This window comes from Octodon degus, unplaced genomic scaffold, assembly GCF_000260255.1.
Source record: "Octodon degus isolate 3935 unplaced genomic scaffold, OctDeg1.0 scaffold00023, whole genome shotgun sequence".
NCBI lineage: Eukaryota > Metazoa > Chordata > Mammalia > Rodentia > Octodontidae > Octodon > Octodon degus.
In genome coordinates this window covers 478,264-490,568 of record NW_004524599.1, presented here as the reverse complement: position 1 = coordinate 490,568, position 12,305 = coordinate 478,264, and the positions used below count along the sequence as shown (strand labels likewise).

The 12,305-nt window shown below is 41.9% G+C and overlaps 1 protein-coding gene across 3 annotated transcripts in view; it reads left to right on the top strand.

Moving 5' to 3' along the window:
• Rnf144b (ring finger protein 144B) overlaps positions 1-12,305 on the top strand; it is a 226,431-nt gene that overhangs the window by 111,935 nt on the left and 102,191 nt on the right. Inside the window, exon 1 of one of the 3 annotated variants that reach the window (XM_004628328.2) lies at positions 6,444-6,748. The exons of 1 other annotated variant lie outside the window; for it this stretch is intronic. The gene's annotated coding sequence lies outside the window, so the exon portion shown is untranslated. Of the gene's footprint in view, positions 1-6,443; positions 6,749-7,197; positions 7,219-12,305 lie in introns of those variants that run through there. One more of the 3 variants, XM_023712086.1, reaches the window with a different exon arrangement.

Genomic DNA, 12,305 nt, shown 5'->3' with positions numbered 1-12,305 from the left:
CACCTAATTTTTTTTAAACAGAATTTATTTAATGAATTTTGTTTGTGTAATTTCCCCCCCTTGTGTAATTTTTTAAATAAAGATATTAAATGTAAAAAAGGCCCTGAAAATACTTTGGCTTGAATATTTATATATTTCAATAAAAAGTAGTAAAATTAAGAATGTATTCCTTTTAGTAGAATTTTCCTGCAATTTAGTAGGCACTGGAATACTGAAGAAACTTTTCCTAATTAAAATTATTATGTTTTACAGAGAAGAGTTCAGTAAAAGTGTCATGAATTTCAATTTTATTAGCAAGGAAATGCACTTTTGAGGAAGATTGAGACTTTTTATTAAAACATCAAAATAATATATTGAAAATCATACATCCCTCATTATTTGTATATGTTTATGTATTTGTGTGTGTGTGGTGTGTTTGAGGCAGGATCTCATCTTGTAGGTAGGCTTATGTTGAACTCATGAGGTATGACTGCAACTCACAATAATCCTCCTGTTTCCACCACCTGAGTGCTGGGGATTGCAGACATGTGCCACTGTCCCTAGCTACATCCTTCATTGTCCAATGAAGAAACATTGTACGCATATGCCTGGGAATGTAGCTCTGTGTAGACTGCTTGTCCAGCATGCAAACAGATGGAACAAAAAAGGTTTGGAAATAGTGACCCAAATCCATAGATATCAACTATGTCTGGAAAAAATATTTCTAAATGTATTGGAGGAAAAGTGTTAAATGTAATTTACAAGTTCTTTTTTTTTTTTTTGCGGTACCTGGGATTGAACTCAGGACCTTGAACTTGCCAGGCAAGTGCTTATTCTACTGAGCTATGTCCCCAGCCCCTACAAGTTCTTATAAATTGATAAGACAATATAAACTATCATAAAGCAAAATGTCAAAGATGAGTAGATGATTCACAGAACTAAGATAGTTGCTCTGTGTGTGTGTGTGTGTGTGTGTGTGTGTGTGTATACAACATATGTGCATATGATTAAATGAGCATGGTGAAAAATGTTAGAAGATACTGTGGACTGTTCCTTTGTACATGGGTGAGTGAGAAGCTGATAGAAATAAATAAAATTGTAATACTCTTATTTCAGATATCGAGGCAGAGAGACCTTGAGTAAGTAGAATGTTTCACGAGTGCTACAAGTGAGGAATAAAGAAGGAGCAGGCTTAAGGCTATGTGTCAGATAAGAAGGGGCCCTGGATAGTGCATTAATTTCTAGCGAAGAAATTAGGAGATCATTACATGCAACTAGTGACACAGTGGCTTTTATGAGGTGCCTATGGCTCTGGTGTTAGTCATAATAGGAGTCCAGAGGTTATTGTGAGGACCCTAAAGTGCACACCGCATGTATGCAGTGATTACTTATTTAAATGCATCTTTTTTTTTTTTTTTTTTTTTGGTGGAACCAGGGATTGAACTCAGGCCCTTGCACTTGCCAGGGAAGCGCTTATTTTACAGAGCCATCTCTCTGTCCCCTAACCATCTCCCTGGCCCCTTCATCATGTTATTAATCTGAATAGGATTCATCTCCCAGGGAATGGGAAGGATCTCATACCAAGGGCTGATTTCTAAGAAGGCCATCTCTCTGAGGTCCATTTTGTTAGGGAAGTGAGCCTCGCCAAAGCACAGAGCCTGTGCTATCAGTGTCCCTGAGGCGCACCCTGTGGGGTTCACGCAGTGCTGTGTGCTGTGGGGAGATGTACTGAAACAACAGCCAAGCCCTCAAGAGGTAGGCTGAGGATGTGGAGGACCTCAGGTGACTGGTGGTAAATGTGCAAGACTGAGAGACTTTGCCACCATAAGGTGTTTCTTTCTTGTGGAAAATACAGGCTAGGTCCTTTCCCCCTGAGGAGGTCTGCATCCTGATGCAGTATTCTCTGGTTCGCTCCATATTCCTCCAGCCCTGACACCTATCTATTCCTTAGATTTGTTGTATCATGGACGCCATCAGTTTAGAGAAAAATACTTTTTTGGGAACCAGAAGAAAAGAAATGACTTCTTGTTGATGATAATATTCATCAGCTCCACTTGGCTTCTGGTATCATTGAGGACTTGCTGATTGACTCTTATAGGAAGAGAAAGGTTGGAAGAGGAGAAGATAGAGAAAGAAGGGTATCAGCCGTATACATCAAAGAGAAAATTTAAGTTTCTAGGAGACTTTTCAAAATAATTATTTTCCTAGAAAACTAACATCTTCATATTTTTCTCTCTGAGTAATTTGATACTTATAGGTCTTAATTCCAAGAGCAAAATTCCCTATCCATTAGGGTAATATATATTTTTGACTTTAAAAATATTTCTTTTGGTGCTGAGGCCTTGAGCCTAGGGTTTCACATGTTTTTTGTCACTGAGTTACATCCCCAGCCTTATTTTGACTTTCAAGTTAGCAGAGTCCTTTGTGTCTATGTTGGGCAGTGCTGCACAGTTCTGAGAGGCCCGTCTCCTGTGAACCAGTTTGTGCCTTGGCTGGGATGACAACTTGGGGACTTGTAAAAAATTGTCTTATCTAGGAATTGGGAGGAGGAGATGTTCATGTTAATAGAAAGATCAATACCAAGTTTGCAAACATGTGGAATCCCAAGGTGATCTCATCTAACTTCCTGGAGAATCTGTCTGGAGAATCTGTCTCCAGAACCAAACTGTCTGGAGAATCTTAATTTAGGGCTAGTGCAGAGTCATTTTTGTCTACAGAGTCGGGTGCCGACTTCCATTTTCTCACTGACCTTTAAGTCCAGCTTGTTAGTGGTGTTCTGAATGATGTTGGAGCCATGGACATCCATGTCCTCCAGGATCTTGCTCTTCATCCCAAGAGAGTTCTTGTGTGGCATGACGATGGTTGTGCAAGAATGCCAGGCTAGGTTTCTTTTGTTTTTGTTTTTTAATTAGGGCCCCTTGGTTACCACTTGTTCTGTGAGGCATTGAGCTGGTTCTGAATGAAGCAATTAAAATGACATGTCTCCAGCCTTGCCAAACTTAGGTTGCCAAGGTAAATTATGACTTGTGGGTCATGCTTTGCTTCCCGTGTAGCTCACTGTCTTCTTGGCCTGCTGTTCCCCACAAGGCTATTTCTGGCATAACATCTATCATCATTTTACAATAGTCTTATTTTGCATTGTTTTAGTCTTAGGTTGATATTTATTATACTCAGTAAATTTTGAAAAAATCCCATTACATCCAACAGAAAAAAATGCAAATGATATTGTAGCTGTTTGGAAAAGACCAAACTGTCTGTGTAAAGCATCATGACCTTTGTCTGAGATTTTCCCATGGTGGAGGAGTTGCATGTGTTAGAGAAGTGATTTCCCAGTTCTTAGATTCTTTCTCTTTTTAAATTTTTTATTACTCATTTTAATGAGAAAAAAGATAAAATATCAATGAAACAGTTTCAAAACAGGTTAGTAGGACAGTTACAATAATTAATACATTGCATATTGTTGTCTTTGTAGTAGTTATTCAGAGGACAAGATGCAGACATGATGTCTTGTCTAAACACTATTAGTACAAGACTTTCTTCTCATTGAATTGTAAAAAGATTCTTCTGAATGAACCATTAAGGTTTGTTTGTTTGCTTCAAGATGTAACTAAGATTCAAGTGTAAGCGATACATTACTAATTTACATACTAAGAAGAATACTTTCAAGTATTAACCCAGACTTTTATTTTCCTTTTAGATAAATTTTAGATCACTTTCTCTTTAAAAAAATCTTTTACTAGTGTGTATCACTTGTACATATCAGTGGGATTCAGTGTGATATTTCCATATTTGTGTACCACACGCCGATCACATCCACCCGCCCTCTCAGCACACACCTTTCCAAGTTGTTAGTAATCACTGTTTTACTTTCAGATAAACACATCTGGGCTTTTCTGTATGTGAGGGAGAACATGCCCTCCTTGTCTTTTTGTGTCCAGCCCACTTCCCTTAATGTTCCCCCAGCTCTGTGCATTTTGCTGCAAAGAATTTCAGTCTTCTTTATGGCTGAGTAATACTCTGTTGAATTTATTTTAACTATAGAATTTTCCAGAGAAGACACTCTACTTACTAAATCTTTTCTTGTGTCAGCACACTCGTACATTGAGCTGATACTTTTATAATAAACAGTCGGGAAGATTCAGGTTTAAATCACTTTAGAGATGTGTGTTCTGATTCTTCTCATCCATCCCCTTTCTTTCATTAAACTATTGTTCTTTGTGCTTCCACAACACATCATACTTAAGTTTATATCACTCATCATAGCATCCGGATGGCTGATTTGCTTGTCTGACTGCTGTCCTGCTCTGAGAGGTCTTTGAGAACAGGGACGGTATCTTTATCTTCCTAGTAAATGGCATTTTGAGAGGTCAGTTACATATTCCACAGGATGAATGTTCATTGATGCCGTGGACTCCTGAAGCAGATCTCAAAGAATTGTTTGCACAACAGTACAACATTCAACATGTTTATTTAATTTTAATAGCATTTTACTTCAATTTTTTTGAAATCTGCATGGTTGCAAATAGTCCATGGTGATGTTATTCAGTTATACAAAATATTTGTGACAAGAGGTTGTGTGATGACTGTGTAGCCTGCATTCTCATTCATAATGGTGGCAGCTTCTCTTATCCTGCTGATTAGAGATGATAACTTAATTGCATGATAATTTAAAAAGTAGACTTTGTGTTGAACTTTGGTTTAAGGCTCAGAAGATTTCCATCAACACCGATGAGCAAACTAACCTCTGAGAAAATATTTTATCTTTCCTATTTTCTGGCCATCAGCAATGGATCCTGTCACAACAAAGTTCCTTGAGGTGTGTCATCTCAGAATCTAAGCCACTGCTAAATCTGCCACTAACTTCCATTAGTGCGGCTGCTAACGTGCACCCAATCAGTTTGCTAACGTGCCTCTTTCTCATGTGACACCGACTTAGCTCTTGTTCCAGCTTTGATCTGGTTTGGGCCAACTGCTAAAATCTCACAGGCATTGTTTTCCTCATTTTAAAAATGAGGTGTCTGGCTGAAAATAGACCGATGGACTTCGCAAACCTAACAAGTATCCTTTGATTATATTACTCTGAGTCCCTGTATTTTCTTACTGTTTTATCTCTCCAGTCCTCCGAGTTCTTCTTCCTGCCCACTAGTGGGCTGGCCTTCCTGCTTGTCCTGGCGTTTTACCCTGTGTCCTTCAGCACTGGGCTTTGACCTAGAGGTCTGCTTGCACATGGTTGGAGAAGTGGGGTGCTTGTGTTTGCAGCAGTGCCTGTGCTCCGTGTACATGTCCATTTCTACAGGGAGCTGTGGGTCCCTTCCATTTATTTATTTATTTGCTTGTTTTTTGTGTATTTGGTACAGGGTCTCACCACATAGCTTAGACTCATAGTGATCTTCTTGTCTTCAGTCTCAACACTGGGAGTACAGGTGTGTGCCACCATGCTGGATCTCAGTGGCTGTCTCAGAGTGCCTGGGGGCGGGGCCAGTGTGGCCTGGGCATGTGGTGCGGGGGATAGAACCACTGTCCCTGAGCTTGCCTAAGCAGGCTCTTAGTCCGCTGAGCTATTTCTCTGGCCCTAGTCCTTTCCTTTAATAAGCACGTTCCTGCCAGTGGTTGCGAGAGCAGAGGGAGGCTGCTGAGCGCCCAAGTGCCCAAAGATTTCTGCGTCAGAGGAAGGGCTTTGTAAGATTACCGTTGTCAGCATATTTGGGCCTGTGATCGTTACCTGAGAGCCGCATGCAGAGTGAGCAGCCCTGTCATCCATCAAAAACATCACACAAGTTTAGTGTCCTAGAATGAGGAAGGCAAGTCCCAGTGCCCCCAGCTTCTGGGTTACCTTGTTGCCCACTAGTTAAATGAGGGTAAAACTAATGAAAGTATCTTGTGCTTCTTGCATAATTTGTTGACAAAGTAGGTCTAGTGACATCATGGTTTCCCAAAGCCCCATGCCTGTATTTTGTGAGGCACATGTACTGTTCTTGGCTTGGTTTGACTGTATTCTATATTCTAATTCATCATTAGGCGTGAAAGGACATATCAGGTACCGATCAGGCATTTATGAGAGAGGTGCATGGGACGTGTTTCTGTACACCGTTTTCTGATGAGGTGGGCAGACAGGCAGGTCTGGGCTCTTGGAGGTAGAAAAAAGATTTGGAGAGCTGGGAACCAGCGGGGAAGACAGAGGCCTGTGGCATGCGCTGAAGGCCAAGGGAGCTTGCACCCTGCGGCTGGGAGCTGGAGGAAGGGCACCGGCTGCTGTCCCACGGTGCGGCCCCAGGTTTCTGCGGCAGCGCCCCCGGGGAGCTGGCTGTTGGTCCTGACCCTGCAGCAGCCGCAGGCCGGATTACAGGGCGCACACGCGGCGAGGTGCGGACAGGGTTAAGGCCACCACCTGCAGCCTAAGCGACCCAGATGGGAAGTAGGAAGTGCGGCGCCCGAGCTTCCTGTACAAATAACCTCGCGGCTTCCAGAGCTGTGGCAGCGGCTGCAGGCGGGCTGCGCCCCACGCTCCCAGCGCGCGGTTCCGGGGCGTCGCGGCTGCCGGCGGCGGGCGAGGCGGGGAGGTGGCGGGGGCTCCTCCCCTTCCCGGCTGGTTGGTAGGTCTGGGCGCAAGGGCTGGTGCAGCCCGGCGAAGTGCAGCGCTGTCAGCCGCAGCGCGGAGGGCGCGGGCAGAGCATGCGAGAGCTCCTCTGTGCGGGCTGCGTGCAGTTTGGGCCGGCGCTGCGCTCGCGGCAGGCTCCAGAAAAGCCCGGCGACCCCGCTCTCCAGCCAGGTAGGTTCAGCGAGCTTTCCGCCAGCTGCAGACTGTGTGAGCAGGGATGGTGCTAGGGTGAGCGCCAGAAAAAAGAGGGGAGGCTCACCGTGACACCATAGATGGGGCTTTATTTTCTGCTTCCTGGGATTACACCATCCAGAATTGCGTGCATCTTGAATTGCTTGAACACCTGTTAACTTTTAAAAATAGATGTCTTTGTAAAGGTAAACAAATCAGTTTCACGTCTACTAAGATTGTCTCTGCAGAATGGATTATAGCGCTGCAGATGAGACCGAAAGTGTCTACCTTGTGTCCTCTGGAAACACAGAGCAAGACGCTGACACACATAGCTATGACAGTAACCCTGGAACCTTGACCGAGTGTCACGATGATTATTTATCACGTAGTGCTGATAAAATAGTAAAATTCGGATCCTGTTCTCAAGTTTGAGTTAAAATGAAACAGATTTCTGCTTGAACAGGAAAGAGGTATCTTTTGTGTGCTCCTTCTAGGCTGCCTTTTGCTCTCCTTGTTAGTTGCAGGGACTCCTGTAAATCTGCTCTTGACGCTAACCACTGGAATTTCTCAGAATCTGCTCCCCTCTCCCAGCCAGTGCTCGCTTGCTTTAGCCTCCGGTGAAGGTTTCTGCTGTAGACAGTTTCTCACCGCTCGCTGCTGCAGATACCTCATGAAGCCTGAGCTGCCGATCCTCATAGGAATATCAGTGTTCTCCTGCTTGGGCACTCCTGGGTGTTTATTTGTACTTCGGGACGTATGAATTAAAGGACAACATAGTTCATATTTCTGTAACAGCGGATGAGGGGTGTCTGTGCTCAGAAACAAAGTAAGTGAACTTTGGGGTGACTCAGTTGTTGGGTGTGGGTGAGAGGCGAAAGGAGCCCAGCCAGTCCTGGGCTGCAGGCTAATGAAAGCATAGGCTGCAGCTTTCACGGAGAACCTCTTGGTCTGCAGACCTTGCCACACCTTCTTCTTCCGTGGTCCTTCCTCTTTACTGTGCCCTCCTTTCTAAGCCTTGGCCTTTCCATGGGCAGCGGCCCCACAAGTGGTATTTCTTTCTTTTTGGTTCTCCCTCTCCCCCCATACTGGAGATTGAACCCAGGGCCTTCACACTGAGCTACATCCCAGCTCCCTCCTATTTTCTTTAGTTTGAGAAAAGGTCTTGCTGAGTTTCTAAACTGCCCAGGGTGGACTTGAAGTTGTGATTTTCCTGGGTGCTGGGATGATAGGAGTGAAGCGCCATGCCTGGCACTTTAAGTATTTTTCAAACTACCTTGACATGAAGGAGAGGAAAAAATCTGTAGCCAACTCAGAAAGCTAATTGTATTAGATAATAGATAATGCATTGTGAAATCCAAAGCTATGATTTTTACCCAACCCCTGCTTTGCACTTTTATACTTTTGGCTGGTATTTTATCCTTTGTGGGGGTTGCATTTAGAAAAATGGGGGAAAAACCCCTCTGTTTCAACTAACTAACTGTGTTTTGATGGGTTAAAAACTACTAGATAGATGTGTATAGTGAGTGTGAAGGGACATCAAGTAGCAGATTTGGGTTGCTTGGCTTTGTATTTCAACAAATAGAAAAAGGAAACTCAATCCAGAACTCCCCAAAACTATCACCTTAGATAACTCCCTCTTTCACTGCTGTGCTGGAAGGAAAGCTCGAGGGTGGTCAAATACCATCCTTTTACCCAGGGTTTTACAAATATTTACAGTCATCTGTGCCAAATATCTGTGCTGAGCCCTGAAGAACATTCTGAGCATTCTAAAGCCCCATTCTCATGAATGGTTTCAGTTCAGTGGCAACATAAAGGCATGCAGGTTTCCAAAGTGGGTCAGTTTAAGACATGTCTTTTAAAAATAATCAGTTTTTAGATCTCAGATTATGAACTAGGTTTTTGCAGCCAAATTCTACAGCAAAGAGAAAAGTATGCTGTCTCTAGGAAAAAAAAAAAAGAGTTTATTTTATCTGCCTAGTAAAACTAGCCTTCTGGAAAATACCTTTCTCTTCAAAGGTGTGAATACTTTAAATCTGAGAAAGTGTCTTCAGAATTCCTCTTGGGCAAAGTTGTTACAACATGTCAGATGTTTAGAAACATCTGTATGAATGTCGGAATCATTTCTCTAAAGTGTATCTGCTCATGGCAGCTTCTGGTTCTCCTGGCCTTGACTTGACGTTATTTTCTTGTTGAGTAAGGTTCATAGTGTTTGATATCTCCAGTTTGAGGTAGAGGTCAGAAATCATGCTGAACCCAGATGTTGGTGAAAGAACAAAGTCCGGACAGTTTGGGGACTAAATCTGCTTTGTGCAACTGATTATTTTGGACATGGGATTGGGGCCAAGCTGCCGTACAAGTCGTGCATTCCACTTTAGGAAGAAGGTACCTACAGCAATGGCTCCTGGGTACTGAAACATTTCTTTCAGGGATTTCTGCCTTCCTGTATAGAAGCTTCTGTGTTACACCAAATTATCAATATTTTTAGCTTTTGAATTGCTGATGAGCATATGCCAAGCCTTTAATATATTTTCTGTCCCATGTGCAGTGAGTATAACTATCCATTTTACTGTTGGTTGATTACTATTTGCCAGGTACTGCGGTAGATGCTTGGGATATAAATATGTATAAGACCTGGTCTCTGCCCTGAGGAGTCTTAGGAGTAATTTTGCACTAGGAGAGAAATTCTTTTTTTTTTTTTTACTTTATTATTTTTTTATTTTTTCAAATTGGTAGGACAGTTACAATAATTAACACATTGCATACATTCTTCCTAGTGGAGAGAAATTCTTAATTCATGTTATTTTACCAAAGTATGAAAATTCCTTTGATGTTTTTATCTTGATCATGTGGTGTGTGTGTGTGTGTGTGTGTGTGTATGTGTTGTTTCTCATATCACTTGATTCTTAAGTTGAAAAGGTATAAGAACATCTAAATTCATTTTAAATGTTTGGTAATTTAAATATATTTTTTCATTTTCATGGCTAACATTTTATTTTTGTGGATATTTGATATTTTCTTGGCCTATGAGTACTTCTCAGTCCTCCACTTCATACTGTACATTATGAGAAATGCAGACAGTAAAGGTGACCAATGTTTTTGCAGCATGGAATGAGGAATTTCTTCACAACAGTGGATCTCTTTTCTTGGACTGAAAATACAACCTGAGTGAGGTACACCTCTCTTGTTCATAGCTGGAGAATCTCATCACATGGCTTGTCGTAGCAGTTTGAAGTATATTTTGAAAGGCATACCTCCGTGTTTTCTAGTTCCTCTGAGGTCAGGAGCTGAAGTCTGATCCTTTAGTCAGTTTCTTCTTTGTTTTTCTTGGGAAGACAGGACAAGATAGCTCATTTCTGCCTTTGATGGACTTGTGGCTGAAACTGTAAACTCATAAATTCTCTTGCCTGTGATTGTATGAAATCATCTGTTGACAAACTCCACCACTAGTTTTCCTCCTATAAGCGGGGGCTAAGTTTAATCACCTTTATTGTGGAACTTGTGGAACTTGTGGAACCTGGTTCTCTGTGGCTTGGCTTTGTTTCCTGTGTGATGGATTCCTGTCAACAAGAAACATATTTGGCAAAAATGCAAAAAAACACACATCCTGAACCTTGCTCAGTGTAGGAGGCAGGGGAATCCTCTCCCATAGTGCTTTTACATTTGTTTCTAATTAAAAGTTCTGCACGAAGCTTTTAACATCTGCAGGAAGGGTAATATTTACATATGCTTCTATTCATTTGGAGAAACCATTTAGATGTAGATATCGATGCTCTAGAGACTCTGATTTCCTGGTAGTATCCTGGCCTGGGAAGTCAGCCTGCAACGTGCTGTATGGGGCTTTCTGAAATACCCCTCCTTCATTTGTTAATTACATCATCATCTGACCTGCCTGTAAATGGTGTTCCTTCCGGCTTCTGAGCTTTGTTGTTATGCCAGCCAAGGGGAAGAAAATTATTCAGCATGTCTGTATGAATAACTGTGGGAGGAGGGTGAGCTACTCATTAAAAAAGAATGGCAGGGCACAGTGGTAGTGTTGAAGAAGGAGCTACCGTGAGGAATGTAAAATCACAGTGTGCCAAATATTGAGCTGTTTAGTCTCTTATTCACTACTACATTCTTTGATAAATTTACATTATTCAGAAACCTGCAAGTGGATTTCTACCTCTTGGATCTGACATTGCAATGAGGATGTGCAAAGAAGACAAGAGAACTGTGCTTAGGAAAACAAAAGATGTTTACAAATGGTAAAACTCAATGTCTAGATGCCCTGTGCCCCAGGAAGGTTATGCTGAGCTGCTCACGGTATCATGGTATCCTCTCCAATATGTGATAGAAAACAAATTTCAAACTAGATGTCATTAAAGTAGTTGGCATGGACTTTAACCATAACCTAATTTTAAACAGCTAAGAAAACAGTGTTTGCTGAGATTTAAGATTCTTTTTGTTCCTCGTGGAGTATCTGTCCTTTCCATCCACAAAAATGGATCAAAGGCTAAGAAAGGTCCTGTACATGGACCAAATACAATGCATATAAATATCATATGTCATAAACATAAACAATGACAACAGTAATGAAGATGGGAACAGGAGATTTAGCGATGGAAGGAGGAAACTGAGTGGGGAGGGCGAGTTAGAGGTAGAGGGGGCTGAGTGAGGAGGGTAAGGGAAATAAAAAGGATCAAGATGTACTATGCACAGGTAGCTACTTCCTAAGACAAATAAAACTTCATGTGCAGCATGTGTTACTAAAATAGAATTTAAAAAGGATCTGAGGGATGCACTACATGGTGTCATTTTGGCCAGTGGTAGATCACATATATGCAATCCCATAGATTATAATGGAACTGACAGATGATTGCCTTAGGATGTTGCAGAATTGGTCAGTCATTGCATTTCTGGTGTGCTTTGTAATAGTGCTGGTGTAAGCAACACACTCCACTGACAGTTGTGTAAGAGTATAACACACACGATTGTATGCATAATTCTTAATAATGACCATACATGACTGTGTTACTAGATTATCTATTTGCTATATTATTCTTTTTGTTACTTGAGAGTACAGTATACTACTTATGAGAAAAAAGTTTACCATAAAGCAGTAAGCTGTGTTACACAGGTCTCTAACCTCACACATTTTCTGTTTATTGCATCTTGTGAATGCATCCAGAGGCCACGACAGTGACTGACTTAGAGGTATCTGAAGTCCTTCTAGGTGTCTGCAGCACACACTAATGTTCGAACAAGGAACTTGCCTAATGAGACACATTTTCAGGATGCACCCTGTCATTGAATTATGCATGATTGTACTAACATACCAGTTCCATTTTTTTTTTTTTATTTTTTATTTTTATTTTTATTTTGGCTTTTCTGAGCATTTATTACAAGATCCCAACAGTGTTTTATTTTTTTCTTCTCAACATCCTGCTCTGCGGCTTCCTTGGCTCTCTTCGCCCGGATGCCAAAGAGCCGGGCGTTGGCACGGGCCATGCGCAGACTGGCGAATGCCTTGAAGTTCTTTTCCTCCTCTGTGATGACCCTGGCCTTCTCCTTCTTGTAG